Consider the following 19,132-nt stretch of genomic DNA (forward strand, 5'->3'; position numbering starts at 1 on the left):
CAGGTCTGAGGTTCGGCTGATGTCAGAGCTCACTTTCAGCAGCGCAAACCAGGACGCAGACGCACAGCACGCCCCGGAAAAGTGACGCAGGTTTAAGATGTTTCATTCCTGCTAACAGTGAACCAGAAGAACCGTCTACTTCATGCCTTTTCATCCACATTTAGTCACGAAATCCCGAATAACGTTGAGGAAAGCCTTATTTTAAGCTTTGGCGTGGGTGGCTTCAGCTTTTGACAGTAAGCTGAAAACTCTTTTGCATTTTTCATATAAGATTCAACTCATAATTGGCTTTCTGTGGGTTCACAACGCAGACATAAACATCAATCGCACATTTTCTTTTGTTTCTTTTGTTTATTTCTTTGGGGTTTTTTTTTTCTCGAGACAAATTTCCTTCCCTTTTTTTTCCAGTGATGACGCTTTTTAAATCTGACTCGTCTTATATACGGGCTGACTCGTGTCCGTACATAAACTAAATTTCACCTTTAAACGGGGAAAAAATCCGCAATTTGGGGTTGAAGGGCTTGGTGGAGCCGTTTACATCACGCACAACCGTTCGCATTTTGACCCGATTTTTTTGCATTATTTTACAGTGTTAGGTATTTTGATACCACGGTAAGCATTTACAGGATATTGTTTTATACAGGAAAACTGTTACTCAATAAGGCCCAACTACTAGTTGTTTTTCTCTTTCTCTGTGACCCAAGAATTAATGTGTAGGACTCACAAGCTGGTACCCCAAGGTCGAAAACACCACAGAGATGAGACCACTTCCTTACTCCCATCCTCCCTTTTTTCTTTATCTCCTGGAAAAGGCTCGTTAAAGGCTAGGTGGTTTGTTTCAGAATTCACTGATGAAAGAACTCTGTATTCTATGTCTAGGAGTGTATTTTGCTGGGATGATCATAAATTATAGCTGAACTGATAAACTACACAAGGGATACTTTGCTCAGAAGGCAGGAAGACGTTTCCTTATTTAGTCTGTACCGGTTTGAACTGGGAAAGCTGACACACGAACCTTTTTTTTTCTCTATATAAACTGCTGTGTATCAAATAAACCTTTGAGTTGATTTGGGAAGGCAACCTGAAGCAGTCTGTGTTTCCTTGTTCTCCCAAGCTGCTCCCGGCGCTGTAACTAACCCAGCTGAACGGCATACCTGAGTGTTACTTTAAATAATTGGGAATCTTAAAAGGAAAGGACAAAACTCTGCTTATCGCTCACGCCACGGAGGAAACCCGGGATGGCAATTTCCTTCAATTTTGGTGTCAGAAGTGGGATCCCTGACAGAAGGTAAATATGTGTCTTTCATATTTATATAAAGACCTATTATACCTCTCTCAGTGATTGATCCATAAAGAAACGGGATATGCTGACGAAGTTTCACTTAGTGATCCAGAGAGATACACTGACGACTTCCTCAGTCCCCGAATAAAGTAAATTAACCCTTGTGTGGTGTTGGTGGACACAGGAAGTTGCCTGTTGTCTTGAATATTTTAATTTTGTTTAAAAAAATAATAATAATTAATTGTTTAATTAAACGTACGTTAAAAAGTGAGAAGTTGCTCACTTAGAAAAGTGACACAGAAAGTTGCCTGTTGTCTTAAATACTTCTCGTTAAGTGAGAAGTTGCTCACCAAAGAGTGACACAGGGAGTTGCCTGTTATCTTGAAACGTACGTTAAGAAGTGAGAAGTTGCTCACTCACAGAAAGCTAGTAAATAATTAAATTTAATTTTGTTAAAAAAAAAAAAAAAAAAAAAAACGAAAGAAAACTGAAAACGGGTCTCACAGACCCGATTACCATACAAGGGTTAAAAGCAGTAAATTAAAAGCAGAAAGACACAGGAAGTTGCCTGTTGTTTTACGAGAAGTTGCTCGTTAAGCGAGAAGTTGCTCGCTAAGTGAGAGTTGCTCACACAAACAAAAAATTGCTAGCAATAAATTTAAAGTGACCTCAGCTGTGCCGCAGCGAAAATACTAACCTAAATCCTCCTAGCGTGTAAACCCCTCTGGAAATCACTGAACATGGGTCAGAATTATTCAAAGACCACAGACAGGTCCGATAAAAAATCTAAAGTACCTGTAAAACCAAAAATTAATAAAATACAAAATAAAGTCTCAAATAACGGCTCAGTACGACTCCCATTTCCGGTTACGTGTAACCTACGTCCGCGAATCGGTGAAGACGTCCATGATCACGTATCCAGAACATGCGGGAGTGCTTATGTGACTGACTTTGTTTACAACTTAAGAAGTTCAATGCATTCTAATTTCTTTTCGGAGCCTTATCCCGAACGATTATCGCCAGAAAACAGGTCAGTAGAAATGTTGAATATCATTTGTGATAAGAAAAGTAGTCTGCTTAAAAAGTCCTGTAGAAAATATATGATAGAATGCCGCGACGTGATGCATCAAATGTTACCGCTATGGACAAAAGGAGGGTAAATAATGACAAAGTCGCCGATTTCTTTAAGAATCTAAAGAAATTCCTGCTAACAATGTCCAGAGACAAAATTGACTTAAATGCAGTAACTATGTGTAAACAGAAGCCTGATGAATCTATCCTAGTATTCATAAAACGCTTTATGCACTGTTGGACAAGCTAGAGGTGCAAATTTAGCTCAGTTTTCCAGCAGCCGCAGACACCCAAAGCAAAAATGAATTTGTGTATTTAATTTAACACAAAGGGTGAAATGTTTGCTGACACTGATAACAGCTTATGTTTTCTCTGCCCTATGTACCGACATGATGGAGAAGGAACATCCTCTGTGTCAGCTGGACCCTCAGCAGAGAATGAACTCAACATCCTTTTTGTCCGGTACTCTATGTCACACACTGTGCCAAAAAAAAACGTGTACAGACGCCACTAACAGGTAATCCCATGACTGGGAGCCACACTTTTGTTTCTCTCACACTGTTCAACAACATGATAACTGCTCACACAAGTGAAGGTCAAACAGTGATTTTGTTACATAACTCAGACATAGGTTACGAAATATGTCGTCACATAGATCTAACCTACCCTATCCACTGTACTATTTCTGCACTTACGTTGCCAGCTGAATACCAGAATATGACATTGTGGTCTAAAAGTGAGAATGATATAGGATTTATTGACTGTACACTTTATCACGTACACTTATTAAAAAACAAGCAGTATATGTCAAGCAGCATCCCATTTCCACGGAAAAAGCCGCAGCCCTAGATGTCATGATAGGAGATTTATTGACTACAGGAGTAATAAAGCCCACACTCCTGTCAATCCTGTGCCAAAGCCTAACAAACCTGGCGTATGGCGTTTCATACAAGACTTAAGGCAAATTAATGCAGTCAACATTCCTCTGCCACCTCTCGTTTCAGATGTTCACAGCATATTGACATGCATTGCATACACACTTTACCGTGGTGGATTTATGCTCCGCTCCTTTTTCTCAGTACCTGTGCATGAAGACACACAGCCGTTATTTGCATTCACACATAGAAATAAGCAGTACACTTGGACTCGTCTGCCTCAAGGCATGATAGACAGCCCTGCTGCTTTCTCAATGGTGATCCGTGCTACCCTGGACAGCTTTACTCCTCCTGAGGGCTGTACTCTGATCCAGTATGTGGACGATCTCCTCCTCTGTGCTGAAAGTGAAAAACTATGTCAAACTGCTACACACATGCTTCTCCAGCACCTCCAAAAGACTGGCCACAAAGCATCAGCAAAGAAAATGCAGTACTGTCAGACTTCTGTTCAATATTTGGGATTCACACTGTCTCACGGAAAACGTTCCATGACTGCAGACAGGGTCAAAGCTGTGACCTCCGTCCCTCGTCCCACTACACAGAAGGACATGTTGTCCTTCCTGGGCATGGTGAACTATTGCAGACAGTGGATACCAGACTGTTCTTTTCATGACCACATTCTGCGTGACTGTTGTAAAAAAGACAAGCCTCCTCGAATACTGTGGTCCACAGAAATGACTGCCTCTTTCAATGCATTACAGGGAGTGCTGACCTCCGCCACTCAAAGGTGCTGCCTGAATTGTTCAGGGAATGCCGGCCTGCCTGAGGGCAGTAGCAGCTTGCTCTATCATGATAAGGGACTGCGAGAAGCTTACACTCTCACATGACACTATTCTACACACCAATCACCAGGTCACGACCATTCTAGCAAACATAACTAAACAACATATGCAAATCTCACTATAAAAGCGAGCAGCACACCTGATTCGCCAGCACATTTATTGATCCTATGCTGTGTTCTTCTGACCGACAGGATGGCTCAGACAGGCTTGACGATCATGACTGCATGACACGTATACAGGAATCCACAGCACCACGCCCAGATTTAGAGCAAACACCTATCTCAGACTCAGCCACGGTTTATGTGGACGGGTCCTGTTCAAGGCCGAATGACAACTCATTTCTTTGTGGCTATTCAGTGGTAACAGTGCCTGACATCATACTAGAGGCTCACTCATTACCATTTCACTCAGCACAAAAAGCAGAGCTCATGGCTTTAATACGCGCCTGTGAGCTACATTTGGATAAGCATGTGACAATTTACGCAGACAGCCGCTATGCATTTGGCGTTGTGCATGACTTTGGCACATTGTGGAGACAGAGAGGATTTAGATCTGCTGATGTAAAATAAATTGCTAAATTGTGATTTTGTTCAAAGACTTTTTCAGGCTATACAGCTGCCATCGGCCGTTGCAGTTGTAAAAACGAAAGGACACAGTACAGCTGACACAGACGAAGCAACAGGTAATGCCTTGGCAGACGTGACAGCCAAGGCTGCAGCTGCATCACAGCTCCCACCTCCGCAGGAAGTATTATCTGTGCCCCTACAGCTGCCACTTGTTACACTCCCAGACTATTTAGACACAAATGTTGATTTAAAATTCATACAAGAGCAAGCCTCTGCATAGAATAATGACTGTACCTTAGATGACAGAGATGGCCTATACAAAATCTTAAGGGTTTGATTGCCCTCCCATATTCCCTGATGCCAGTCCTTGCCCGACATTTTCACTGTGTGAGTCATGTCGGACAAAGAGGGGTAATAGGGGCAATAAAATCAAGATTTGTAATTGAGAAAACATCACATGCAGTAAAAAGCATATTAGCAACCTGTCTAACATGTGCGCGAACTAATGTAGGTAGCTCAAAAGCAAAACATCAGCATTTACCACAACCAGATTTTCCATTTCATACATTACAAATTGATTTCACACATATGCCAGCACAAGGAAGCATCAAGTACTTACTGGTAATAGTGGATCAATTTAGTAAATGGGTAGAAGCTTATCCAACCTCAAAAGAAACTGCAGAAGTAGTCTATCAAAAGTTGAGCAATGAAATAATACCCAGATTCGGAATACCTCACCAGATTAACAGTGATAGAGGATCTTCATTCACATTAGAAGTAATTCAAAAGTGTGCTAAAACTTTAATGACCTGGGTCAAATTACTTCCTCAAGTCCTCTGTGAGATTGGAATGACTCAATCTGCAGTAACCAAATTATCTCCATTTGAAATAAGACTATTTCCAACACCATGGTCAGCTTCCAGAGGGGCACCGCTAGTAGAAGGTGATGTATATTGCATTGTCCACTGATGTTCACAACCTGATAGAAAAACTGAATAATAACTATCAGAAAGTTTGTCTCTCTCAGCTTTTCCCCTCCACAGTTCCACCAGTGGAGACAAGGAGATGCATGTTGGAGAAGCCACTAAAACCAAGGACTCTCTGGGAGGCCGCGCGTGTTCCAGCCCCCAGACTGTACTGGCAGTGACGAAGAACCAGCATCCTCACAGACGGACAACCTCAGTGGATTCATGCCAGCAGGGTTAAGACCAGCCCAATCGGACCATCTCAGGCGTCGGATCAAGCAGACGACATCTCCGGCGAGCCAGCGCCCGGAACTAGAGCAAATAAACACACACGGGTAGATGACATCTCAGGCGAGCCAGCGCCCGGATCCAGTGCACACACACAATCACTGATTAACACACAATGTCTGAAAGAACAACAACAAGGTACTCAAACATCCAGCAGGAACAGAAAGCCAAAAGTACCACATGATGTCTAACCTGATAAAGCCAGACTCATTTCATCCTGATAATGGAGAAAATGAAATGCCCATTGTCATCATACGACGCTTATTCTGTGTCTCTCGAACCTGGGACCAGGCCAGAAGACGACTGAAGAACTGTCTTTTTTATATATTTAGGTTATTAATCATATCTACTGCATTAACCTTAGGATTTTTATTTACTATTTCATATTGTAAAGTGCAACCCTGTTCACATTTCTGCAAGCCACATTTTCAATGATAACCCATATAGCTACCAGTACAGCCACTTCAATGTATTTGCAATTAGCACAAATTGATCCTGAGGATGTGCCAGATGTTACCAATGATGTTCCTGATGTGTATATTGAACATTAGGTTGTGAACTATTACATTTTATGATTTGCTTTTTATATTATGTTATTACATTTGTGATTTTTCCTTTCTATTTGAGTTATTATTTTTAAAAAATAATAAAAGAGGGGAACTGTTAGGTATTTTGATACCACGGTAAGCATTTACAGGATATTGTTTTATACAGGAAAACTGTTACTCAATAAGGCCCAACTACTAGTTGTTTTTCTCTTTCTCTGTGACCCAAGAATTAATGTGTAGGACTCACAAGCTGGTACCCCAAGGTCGAAAACACCACAGAGATGAGACCACTTCCTTACTCCCATCCTCCCTTTTTTCTTTATCTCCTGGAAAAGGCTCGTTAAAGGCTAGGTGGTTTGTTTCAGAATTCACTGATGAAAGAACTCTGTATTCTATGTCTAGGAGTGTATTTTGCTGGGATGATCATAAATTATAGCTGAACTGATAAACTACACAAGGGATACTTTGCTCAGAAGGCAGGAAGACGTTTCCTTATTTAGTCTGTACCGGTTTGAACTGGGAAAGCTGACACACGAACCTTTTTTTTCTCTATATAAACTGCTGTGTATCAAATAAACCTTTGAGTTGATTTGGGAAGGCAACCTGAAGCAGTCTGTGTTTCCTTGTTCTCCCAAGCTGCTCCCGGCGCTGTAACTAACCCAGCTGAACGGCATACCTGAGTGTTACTTTAAATAATTGGGAATCTTAAAAGGAAAGGACAAAACTCTGCTTATCGCTCACGCCACGGAGGAAACCCGGGATGGCAATTTCCTTCATACAGAAAATGAAAAATAATACAACTGAGAAGTGAAAATTAAATCATAACTGACATTTTACGTCTTACGTTAAGACAAAAAACAAACAAACCAACATGAAAACCCAAAGTTTGAAAAAGGTTTGCGTTCATCAGCGATACTCTGGTGCAGTGTTGAGTGTGCTGATGTGGAGCTGTGCGCATCGTTGCTCACAGTGTGAAGAAACGCAGAGCTCACCTTCGGCAGGGCAAATCAGTACGCAGGCGCAGAGCACGGCCCGGTACAATGAAGCGGCTGTAAATGTTTCCATTGTGGCTGAAAGCAGATGAGGAGAGGTGTCGCCTCCATGCGTTTTACCAACCAAATTTCGATCAACGTTACAGAGTCGGCAAATTCTCGGCTTTGACTTCGGAGTGGAAATAATGGTTTGTCTGTGAGGGTATGCTGAAAAGTACTAAGTATTGATTCATGTAGGCTACTTGCTATAAATATTCATTTTAGAATTCAAGAAAAAAAATGCAGAAGGATGAAGTGACGATTTTCATATTTAGTTTTTTATCGTTTTTGTTTTTAGTTTTGCAGAAACGTTTTGCATTTATTTCTTTTAAATTAACTTTTAAAAGTTCAAACTTCTGAACGTCATTTATACTTAGATTCTTTGTTTGGATGGGAGGTTGATTATTTTATATTAGTCACATTTTTCAATGGTAAAGTGAATGTATTTGAGGAATACATCCTAAAGTGATTTGTATTTGGGATAACTTGAAATGCAGCTGGGGTAGACTTCATCTCCCTGTGAACCTGAGCTGGACGTGCAGAAGCAAATGAAGAGGGGACTTGAAATATCTCTTCAGTAATTTATGTGATGCTGAATATGAGGAGTACCTGAGCCACAGTTAGTTTCTGTTGTACAGACGTGATTATAAAAGCTGTTGTTCTGCTCTGTGTTCCCTCTGGACTCCTGTTAAATCATCAAACAACCTCACCCTCCTGAGCTTTGCTCCAAGCAACCGACAGTGGAAACTAGAGGGATCACTGATCCTCCTCCTTAACCACAGCGCACTTTATGAAAGCAGTCTTAAATGTCTGTTTGATAAGCTTTTATCAATCAGGGACAATCAGACTCATTGGTTCTGTGTTCACTTTTAAATCACAAAGATTAAACAAAATATAAGCTCTTTACTGTTATTGTTAACCTGTTATTGTGTGCCTGGGAATCAAAGATGTGATCTGGCTCTAATTGGCTGCTCTCGGCCTTTGGCTGTCATTAGAGGCACCAAAATGAAGCTGCTGTTACAGATTTCAGCTGTTACACTTCTTCCTGTGATCTGTCACTAAGTCATTGTTGAGTCAGTTTAACTAACTTTTGCAGGATGTCACAGGTTGTTTTTAAGTGTTTCAAAAATACTTTGTTTTTCTTTTTGTTCTCTCATTTTTAAAACTTGTATGGGAGGATTTTGAAATCCAAAAATCACATATTGTGGTAATGCAGAGTTAGAGGTAGAGGTAGAGGACTGGCTGAGGTGACCTAATTCTCTGCTTCTAAATTCAGACAAAACTGAGGTTATTGTAGTCTGTGCTAAAACTCAGATACATACTTTTTATGGCATTAACTTGCCATGTAGTAAACGAGTATGGAGGTGCAATCACATTTCCGGTCCTGCATAGGTCAAACACAGCTAGATATAAAAGAAAAAAGAAGCAGTTTCCTGCTCGTCAGTGTGTTACACAACTAAACCTATGACCACACTGTTCATCGCTTTTCTCTGCAGTCTTGTTAAATGTTAAATGTCAAACTCAAACTGCTGACCTCATTGTTTACCTCCCCATGACTCTCTTGCTTTAACCTCTATTTAAAAACATTCTGATCTTCCGCTTACAGGAAGTGACTTCATCATCTCCATGGCAGCAGAACCACCCAAGCACACTGAGCAGAGATTGGCTGAGGGGTGCTGTGACTGCTCAGCATCACTTTTGAGCTGCACAGACTCAGAGTCACAGAGTTCATGTTCAGTCAGCTGGGTGTAACTTGAGCTTTATTCACTGAATTTAAATGAATCCTGCCTTGTTCCATTTTAATGAATTCTGAAAGGAATACAGCTCTGAGCTTCAGGGTCTCTTAATCTTTCCTTCGTGGAAACATGAACTTCCAGTAAGTATCTGCAGTGAAGTGTAGTGATGGATTATCTTTAGTTTAGAAGAGCACATAATGTCGAAGCCTCCACAGGAACAGAGGGAGAGACTTTAGGGATCGCACTGGAACTGTTTTTACAGCATCAACCAAGAAGGTCAAACTTTTCTGCTACAGAAACTGTTTAGTTTTAATCCTTCAAACATTTCACATTTGCTAACATGGATTTTATTTTGATTTGTATTAAGTTAAAGTTAGTAACGGTCTATAAATCATCACAGTACAGTTGGTCTATTTTCCACCTCGTGGGTAACAAACGCAAACACCTGTGTGGTCGTCCAGGTTCAGGTTTCTGATCCTCAATCTTAGTGTCATGTGCCTGCCTAGTCAGCCCATCATGGCAACAAATGTTTTGGTTTTGTCTCTCTCTCCTCTCTCTTGCTCCTGTCACTCTGCCTGCTCAGACTGAGGTCCCGCCCTTGCCTCACGCACCTGCAGCTGATCACCGGTGATTCCTCACTATTGTTTGCTGGCTCTTCATAAGGCAGGGGCGCGGGCTACACGTCGCTGGGATATTGAGTAACTCAAGTTAGTGTTTGCCCAGCTCTGCAGAAAGCTGTCATTTGTTGTGTTTGCTTTGGAGTAATTCTCGTCTCTGTATGTAGACTTCCCTGATCCCTCTCATACCCTCACCCCTGAGCGTGAGTATGGCTCATTGCATGGAGTTTTGTGTGGGAGGGATACCCTGTGAAGAGCGAGAGGAGTGGAGCATGTGTGAAGATCTTGTTGCTCCATGACCCTGTGGAGCCTTGGAACTTTTTCCCCCACGTGTATCTAGTGCACCCAGTGTGGATTAATAAAAGACTGTTTAATTGTATCTCTTAGTCTGCACCTGAGTCCTTCCCAATTGCCTTGACTCTTAGCCAGTTTGAATCTACTTTAGCATCTATATTTTAAATAATTTGGAGTTCACGTTCCACTCACAGTGAGAGATGTTGACATAAACGTGGAGCAACAAGCAGCTCAAACAATGATGCACATTATTAGCAGTAATTTTAATATAGGAGACACTAACAGTATCTCCCATATTATACATGACACATGCTGCTGCTTTGTGAAAACTTGTTTATGTGGGAAATGCACATGATTAATAACATGCCACCCTGAAAACAAGGGTCAGGAAAGGTTGCATGGTTTTAGTTAAGAAGCAGTTTTAAGAAATTTCCAACAGGGGACAGCAGATCATCTCTTTAGTTCCTTTTTTTTTTTTTTTTTTTTTTTTTTTTTTTGTTAATCACTTATTTTAATCAATGAACAAAATGCATAATGAATAAACAAAAGAGAAATCTAAATCAAAACAACATTTGCTGTGACCACCCTTTACCTTCAAAACAGCATCAATTCTTCTAGGTGTACAGCCCATGTAACATACCAGTTTGCACTCTCACAAACATCTCCACGTATTTATAAATCATCCAGTTCAATTAGACTGTAATATACAAGTTTAACTTTTAAACACGAAAGAAACACTAATGAAAACTAAACACTCAAAATTAACACTCATTACTCACTCACTTATTACTCATCCCTCTGAAATTGACATTAAATATTCTTCAGGGGAATTAAATTTGCATTGTTTTTAAGTGTCAAATCTAACCTTACAATGGAAGTGGTAAGCCTGCATTTTATAATTTTATAATTTAAAATAACCTTGCATGAGAAGTGACTGAGGATACCTAATGTAAAACTTAAAGGTACAGAGCTTTAGACACCATTCAATATAACATATCCACTACTGAGAGGCTTGAAAATGACCAGAAAGTGGAACCAAAGCCTCTCTTACATAATGTAAACAAAAACTGAAATTTTTACGTTTAGGACAGGTTGCTGAAATACATTCGATTATATGGGTGCTTCTGATGTCACATCATCATCACATCACTTTTTATTGTCACATCACATGTGCAGGTACATTGGTACAGTACATGTGAGTGAAATTCTTGTGTGCGAGCTTCACAAGCAACAGAGTTGTGCAGAATTTGTCAAACTGCTTTTTAAGCAGTAACTGAGCAACAGCTGTGATGGAGTGAAATGTTACAAAGAGCCATCAGTCTACTCAGATACTTTCTTCGCTGCTCACTTGGAACATTTAAGCAATTTCTCTCAACTACTAGAGTGCGACTTTATCAGTGTCCCTGCCCAGCCGGCTTCAGTGCGTCACCACAACCCCTCAGTAATGAAGTCCGAACATCTAAGGCAAGATGACCTCACCAAAAAGAGCCAATCTGCCACAGCTAAAAGAGTGTAACGAGGTATCTGTCATGGTTATATGAGCATTATATGTTGAGATATAGTGTTGTAAAGTCTTCATTTTCATGGAAAGGCAGCACGAAAAAAATCAAATTTTATCCAATATAATAACAGCTTGTGCAACAATTCTTTCTTGGATTTGTTCTTTTGTACTCAGCAACACCTTAGAAGGTTGCGCTGCAGTAGAATTTACATAAATCAACTCTGTTACTACAACTTTTACTGTTTATATAGTTTTTCTTAGGGCCAAATAAGTCAAGCTGATATATGAAAAACACATTCTTATTTATAATGCCATTGAATTTAATGATCCTTGTCTTTTTCTAAATGAGGAGACTTTGTTCATGACAACAAAATCATCAGTTGAAGTTATGAAATTTTGTGTGTTGGTCGATTAATAGATGATCCTTGAGAGTTAAAAACTTTTTCCTCCCTAAAAAATATTGTATTAGTTAGAACTTAGGAATGAGTAATTACTACATTTTTGCTAATTAATTATTGTCCAGTTACTTTTGAGAGTCTGAAAATGGGAGACTGTACAAAAACCAATGCAATTCCTAAACATTTCATATGACAATATAAGATTTATTAAACCCACTGCAATGAATTAAAGCTGAATCTTCACTTTCTTTACATCTTGATTGCCCGATTTAAAATCAGTGTGTTGGTATACAAATGCAAAATTACAAAAATTGCATTTTTGTCCATGTATTTAAGAATCTACCTGTAAACATTTTACAAGGGCAACAACCTGCCATGGAAGAAGAAGAGGAGAAATGATGTGGACTGCACATTCTTTTAGTATTAGAAACATGCTTATAAGTCCAAGCTTGTTAAGCAAGTGGGTGCCATGGTCTTCAGTGTTTGACCCAGTGTTTTGAGTTTGTTATTCTTTGTTCTTAGTTAAGAGTTTTTTCTCATTTATGATTTCCTGTGTTCTTGGAATGAAGGAGTTTTTTGGTTCTTGGTTGTAATTTAGTCCTCAAGTTTCAGTTAATGTCTATTTTCAACAAGCATTCTACTTAAGGTTATTTGATTTAGTCTCTTGTTATTTTCTTAGCTTTCCTGTTTGTGTCAATTTTGTATGTTATTCATTGTCTCAGTGTTTTTATCTTTTATTTTGCTGGTCACTTGTCGTGTTAGTTAGATTCTGTGGCTGTTTCTTTGCTCCCTAACTATACCTCATATGTGTATTTAGTTCCAACACTGAGAGAGATAGAGATTCACTATTTAAGTTCTGTGTAGAGCAGGGGTCCCCAATCCCAGTCCACGAGGGCCAGTGTCCCTGCAGGTTTTAGATCTCACCCTGGGTCAACACACCTGAATCACATGATTAGTTCATTACCAGGCCTCTGGAGAACTTCAAGACGGTTATTTATCTATTTAAATCAGCTGTGATGGATCAAGGACATCTAAAACCTGCAAGGACACCGGCCCTCATGGACTGGGATTCGGGACCCCTGGTGTAGAGTCTAACCCAGTCAGAGTAACAGACACTGTAAAATGAGGTTGAAGGCTCTGAAAGCTGTTTTTTTTCCTTATAGCTACAACTTTGAAACTGACACACAGAGTCATCAATTCTGGACAAAAACAACATAGGAAAAGCCCAACACGTCTCTACACTGCAAATCTATTCCTGAGTGTCCCTCTGTGGTTAGTTTGAAGTCAACTCATAGTATCTTTGTTTTAGTATTTGGTGCCTTTGAAGTCATTTCTGTTGCCAGTATTGTAGTTTTCAGATTAGAGATTTAGTCAAACACTTTTTTAAAAGTTTTTTTTGCTTGTTATTTTTATTTTGCTGTTTATTCTTTTTATTTTTAGTATATGGTGAGAAGGCAAAAAATGAAATGGCTGCTCAATTCTTAATGTCAGAAAAATGAATAATAAAAATAAATATTATAGAATTTATTTATTGTTTGCATTTTAAGCCACTTAACAGTGACCTCTGAATTATTATAGTGTAAAAAGCCACCACAAACAAGGGAAGAACTGTATGCTAGCTACACATAGAAGACAATTTAGAAACTGAAACATGTTTTAATTGTACCTTTGCATTTTTTTGTTGTTTTTTTTCTATTAACAGCCTGCAAAAATACACGAACTTTTAGAATGATTTTTAACTGAAGCTAGAAAAATACCCCAAGTAAGATCTCATTGATTGTTTTACACACTTGGTGATTCTCACAGAGCTGTTAGCTAAAAATGTTTCACAGCATTTTCTGCAAATCTGAGGAAACTGGATACGCAGAGGACAAACTATCCACAGCAGATGAATAAACAAAAGTCACTTTTTAAAAAATATTTTTTCATCATGGAGTTAGAAATGATTGAAACATTGGGAATACCAACACCAATAAGGATGTTTCTTCTCAATATTCAAAGTTCAGTATTCAAAAAAATTACAGAAAATGAAGAAGAAAGTATAATCTCTAAATTAAAAAGTTCAAAAGCAAGGGATGATTTCCTGATTTCCTGAAGCATTGTAAATCGTGTCTTTTGGTGCCTGTGACCCATCAATCACACACGTAGTCATTCCTCTGAGTTGGAAGGTGGAAAAAGTTACACCAATTTATAAGATAAGATAACCTTTATTAGTCCCACACGTGGGAAATTTGTTTTGTCACAGCAGGAAGTGGATAGTGCAAAAGTTAAGAAGCAAAAATTAGAATACAATAAGAATAAATACAGTACACAACTGTACAGAATAGAATAGAATAAAATACTATATACAGTAGAATAAAATATACAATAAGATAAAAATAGAATAAAAATGCTATATACAAGTGATTAAAAATACAACGATGCCAGAAAAGATTATTGCACATGTGTGGATGTGTGTGTTTGATCAGTTAAAGTCTTTATTGTGGAGTCTGACAGCAGTGGGGAGGAAAGACCTGCGAAATCTCTCCATCCCACACCGTGGGTGCCGCAGTCTCCCACTGAAGGAGCTGCTCAGTGCTGTCACAGTTGCATGAGGTGGGAGATGTTGTCCAACAGGGATGACAGCTTAGCCGCCATTCTCCTGTCACTCAGGGGGCATCCTAGAACAGAGCTGGCCCTTCGGATCAGCCTGTTCAGTCTCTTCCTGTCCCCGGCAGAGATGGACTGGTTCTTATATGGACTGGTTCTTATACAGCGCTTTTCTACTCTTCTGAGCGCTTTACACAACTTGTGCATTCACCCATTCACACCCATTCACACAAGCACATTTTTCCTAGGTGCTTTCTAACTGACATTCACACACATTCATACTCCGATGAATGCATCGGAGAGCAATTTCGGGTTAGTATCTTGCCCAAGGATATTTGGCATGCAGACTAGGGGAAGCCAGGAATCGAACCACCAACCTTCCGATCAGTAGATCACCTGCTCTACCACCTGAGCTACAGCCACCCTTCTGAGCTACAGCCACCCTTGATGCTGCCACCCCAGCAGACCACACCATAAAAAATAGCAGAAGCCACCACAGAGTCATAGAAGGTCTTCAGGAGTGGGCCCTCCACTCCAAACGACCTGAGTCTCCGCAGCAGGTACAGCCTGCTCTGCCCTTTCCTGTAGAGGGCGTCTGAGTTATGAGTCCAGTCCAGTCTGTTGTTCAGATGAACACCAAGGTACCTGTAGCTGTCCACAGCCTCAATGTCCATACCTTGGATGTTCAGTGGTTGCAGTGGAGGATGTTTGTGCCTGCGGAAGTCTACCACCAGCTCCTTGGTTTAACTGGCGTTGATCTGGAGGTAGTTCAGCTGGCACCAGTCCACAAAGTCCTGAGTCAGTCCTCTGTACTCCTTGTCGTCCCCATCAGTGATGAGGCCGACTATTGCAGAGTCATCAGAGAACTTCTGCAGGAAGCACTGGGTGGAATTGTGGGAGAAGTCTGCAGTGTAGATGGTGAAGAGGAACGGAGCCAGAACCGTTCCCTGTGGGGCCCCCGTACTGCAGACAACCCTGTCCGACACACAGCCCTGAGTCCTCACATACTGTGGTCGGTCGGTGAGGTAGTCCAAAATCCAGGTAGTGAGGTGATGGTCCACTCCAGAGTTCACCAGCTTGTCCTTTAGAACCGAGGGAAGAATGGTGTTGAAGGCACTGGAGAAATCAAAGAACATGATTCTCACAGTGCTTGCAGCGGTCTCCAGGTGAGCGAGGGAACGATGTAGGAGGTGAATGACGGCATCATCCGCTCCAATGCCAGGCTGGTAGGCAAATTGAAGTGGGTCCAGTGATGAGCTTGTTAGGCACCGAAGCTGAGCCAGGACCAACTACTCCAGGGTCTTCATCAGGTGGGATGTCAGAGCCACCGGCCTGTAGCTGTTGAGGTCCTTGGGACGTGAAGTCTTTGGCACTGGTACAACATAGGAGGTTTTCCAGAGCTGTGGGACTCTTCCCAGCCTCAGGCTCAGGTTGAAGAGGTGCTCCATCACCCCACACAGTTGGTCCGCGCAGGACCCTCGAGCTGATGCAATCTGGGCCCGCTGCCTTCTTGCCATTAATCCTCCTCAGTTCCCTCCTAACCTGGGTGGTTGAGAGAGACAGGTTGGAGCCTTGTGTTGAGTGTGTATTGGATGCTGTTGTTGGGGGTGGGGAGGAGTGAGCAGGGTGAATAGAGGAGGTGTGAAGTGTCTGAGGTGTCAGAGGTGGAACAGCAGCAGTGGGGGTGGGTGAGTCTGCAGCCGATGTTGGAGACTGCCTCATGGCTGAATGAAATCTGTTGAAGAAATGATTCAGTTCATTTGCCCACCTCACATCCCTCCCAGGCAGAGAGTTCTGATGTTTGTGGTCTGAGATGGTTCTGAGGCCTCTCCAGACTTCACCAACGTTGTTTTGCTGAAGCTGGTTCTCCATCTTTTGCCTCTAGCTTTCCTTCCCATTCCTTATCAGTCCCCTCAGCTCTCTCTGCACCCTTTTCAACTCCTCTTTGTCTTTGGATTTGAAGGCCCTCCTCTTCTGATTGAGGACAGCTTTAATTTCTGGGGTAATCCAAGGTTTGTTGTTGGAGAAACACCGTACAGTCCTGGTAGGTACGGTGTTATCCACACAGAAATTAATATAGTCAGTAATGCATGTAGTAAGGCTGTCGATGTCCTCTCCGTGGTCGTCACAGATCACCTCCCACACAGTCGACTCAAAACAATCCTTAAGAGCCTCCTCGCTCTCCTCCTACCATCTCTGCACTGTGCGGGTGGCTGGTGGCTCCCTGCGCACTAAGGGCTCATACACAGGGACAAGGTGCACCAGGTTGTGGTCAGATTTGCCCAGTGGAGGGAGAGGTGATGAACTGCATGCCTCGTCTGCATTGGCATACAGTAAGTCCAGTGTTTTATTGTCTCTGGTTGGGCAGGTCACATACTGGGTGAAGGTGGGCAGTGTGGAGGCATGATTGAAATCCCCTGATATTATGAGAAGGGCTCTCGGAGATTGTGTTTGCAGTCTGCTGACCACTGAGTGGAGAGTGTCACAGGCTGCATCCGCGTTGGCCGAGGGGGGGACATATGCTGTTATTGCGATAACATGCGAGAATTCCCGGGGCATGGAGTACGGACGCATGCTAACGGCTAACAGCTCAATGTCTCTGCTGCAGAGTTGTTCTTTCACAGTGATGTGCCCAGGGTTACACCATCTGTCATTCACAAACACTGTCAGTCCCCCTCCTTTCCTCTTACCGCTCTCTCTCGTCCTGTCCGCTCGCAGCACAGCATCTGAAATCCCGGTAGTGTCACGCTCGTGTCCGGAGTTAGCGGTGTTAGCCACGACTCCGTTAGCATCATGATGCTACATTGTCGGTACTCCCTCTGTGACCAGGTTAGCGACGTGAGCTCATCCATCTTATTGGGCAAAGATCTTACGTTTCCAATAATTACAGAAGGAAGAGATGGTCGATAACGTCTCCTTTTCGGGCGACGGTGCTCCTTCCCAGCACGACACCCCCGTCTTTTCCTCCTCAGCTCGCTGGAAATGTCGGGTCTGTCCACTGGCAGTACCGCTGCGGGACGCAGCGCTAACAGCTGATCCTTACTGTAAACAAAGGATCCCTGCTCTGGGTCCCCAGACACCGGTGAAAAAAGTAGAAATAAACTAAGAAAAACGACCAGAACTAGCACAAAACGGTAGAACATGGTTGCAGAGTCTAATTACTAATACATTAGTTATAAAAATTACGAGAAGAAAAAGATAAGAAAGAAAGAAACTCAGAATGAGCAGAGCTGCTGTAACAGGCTGCCGCACACGGGGGGCGCCGAAATAAATCGGGTGATAAATAAGACCCTCCTAATTATCGACCTATTAGCATACTCCCTAGCTTTTCAAAAATAGCAGAAAACTAGGTTGCCAATTCTGTCATTGAACATCTGACTCCAATCCGAGTTTGCACCATATGCAAATACCAAATGCAATTTTGCACTCTTCATTCAACTGAAACGGCTGTCTGTATTTTTTGTTGAGAGAGTGAAATCTTACTTAGACAAGAGCAGTTATGTTGCGGCTATTGTTCTTGATTTCAAGCGTGCGTTTGACACTGTGAATTATCTTCAGCTCTTGTCTAGACTGTCAACATTTAACTTTAGTAATCACACCGTTAAATGGATACAGTCTTATCTATCAGATAGAAAACCATGCATGCAAATAAGTAGAGCAAGTCACCCGTTGTTAATGTAAGCAAGGTGTTCCTCAGGGTTCAATTCTAGGCCCCCTGTTATTTTCACTTCATGTAAATGACTTGCCCAATCTGGACACGATTATCTCAACACGTTCTCACTCCCAAAGCGTAACATTTTGCGCTAGGTGACAAATCATCAATATATTACGTTTTCTGCTACCCAACACGTTCCTAAATGACAACCTCGGAAAAATGAGGAAATATGAGAACCGTTTGGACTCAATCTACACATGTTCACTCTTTTCCTTCAAATAGCTTCGAAACACGCTATTTAACGTCATTAAAGTCCTGGTTAATATCAAGAATAAGGTTATGGTTTGGGCTAGGGATAAGGTTAGGTTTAGGGCTGGAATACAGGGCTGGAACGTCTATTACCGTGGGAGCGTCATTGCACTGGATTTCAGCCATAACCCTCCGCGTACCATAAGAACGCTGAAGGTCTCCTTTCGCGTTCCCCAGGAACGCCGCGGGACGTGACAAAACGTCGACATGTTACGCCTCGGGAGTGAGAACGGGCTGTAAAAGGAGTTAGCTTTACAACCACAACCACAACCACCCACACATGCAGGGCCTTGGAGTAGGGGTATGTCACCAGGGTGCAGAGGAGGCTACCCCCCCCCCCGTCCCCTTCTGGCTGCCTCTGCCTCAATTTTATCCCACAACTTAGACATTCACATTACTCACACTCTCATTACACATACATATAGGATCTTGGGGGTGGGCACGATACACGGAGTCCAAAGTACCATCAGGGTGTACACCCCACCCCTGGCATCGTTGCCCACCTCTCAATTTTAAATACACGTAGACATTGAGGGCTAGCAGGAGGGACCATGCGCTTACCTGC

At 41.9% G+C, this 19,132-nt stretch overlaps 1 long non-coding RNA gene across 1 annotated transcript; it reads left to right on the forward strand.

Moving 5' to 3' along the window:
- Nucleotides 1-81: 81 nt before the first annotated feature.
- Nucleotides 82-10,735, forward strand: LOC147334212 (uncharacterized). Its single transcript, XR_015128480.1, has 4 exons — nt 82-236; nt 9,075-9,344; nt 9,788-9,911; nt 9,989-10,735. It is a non-coding gene; the product is annotated as an uncharacterized LOC147334212 (long non-coding RNA).
- Nucleotides 10,736-19,132: the final 8,397 nt, after the last annotated feature.

The sequence above is a fragment of the Aulonocara sp. 'chitande type north' Nkhata Bay genome, linkage group LG3 (assembly GCF_057382095.1).
Source record: "Aulonocara sp. 'chitande type north' Nkhata Bay isolate Kocher_YH1m ecotype deep benthic linkage group LG3, A_spYH_male_GT1.1, whole genome shotgun sequence".
NCBI lineage: Eukaryota > Metazoa > Chordata > Actinopteri > Cichliformes > Cichlidae > Aulonocara > Aulonocara sp. 'chitande type north' Nkhata Bay.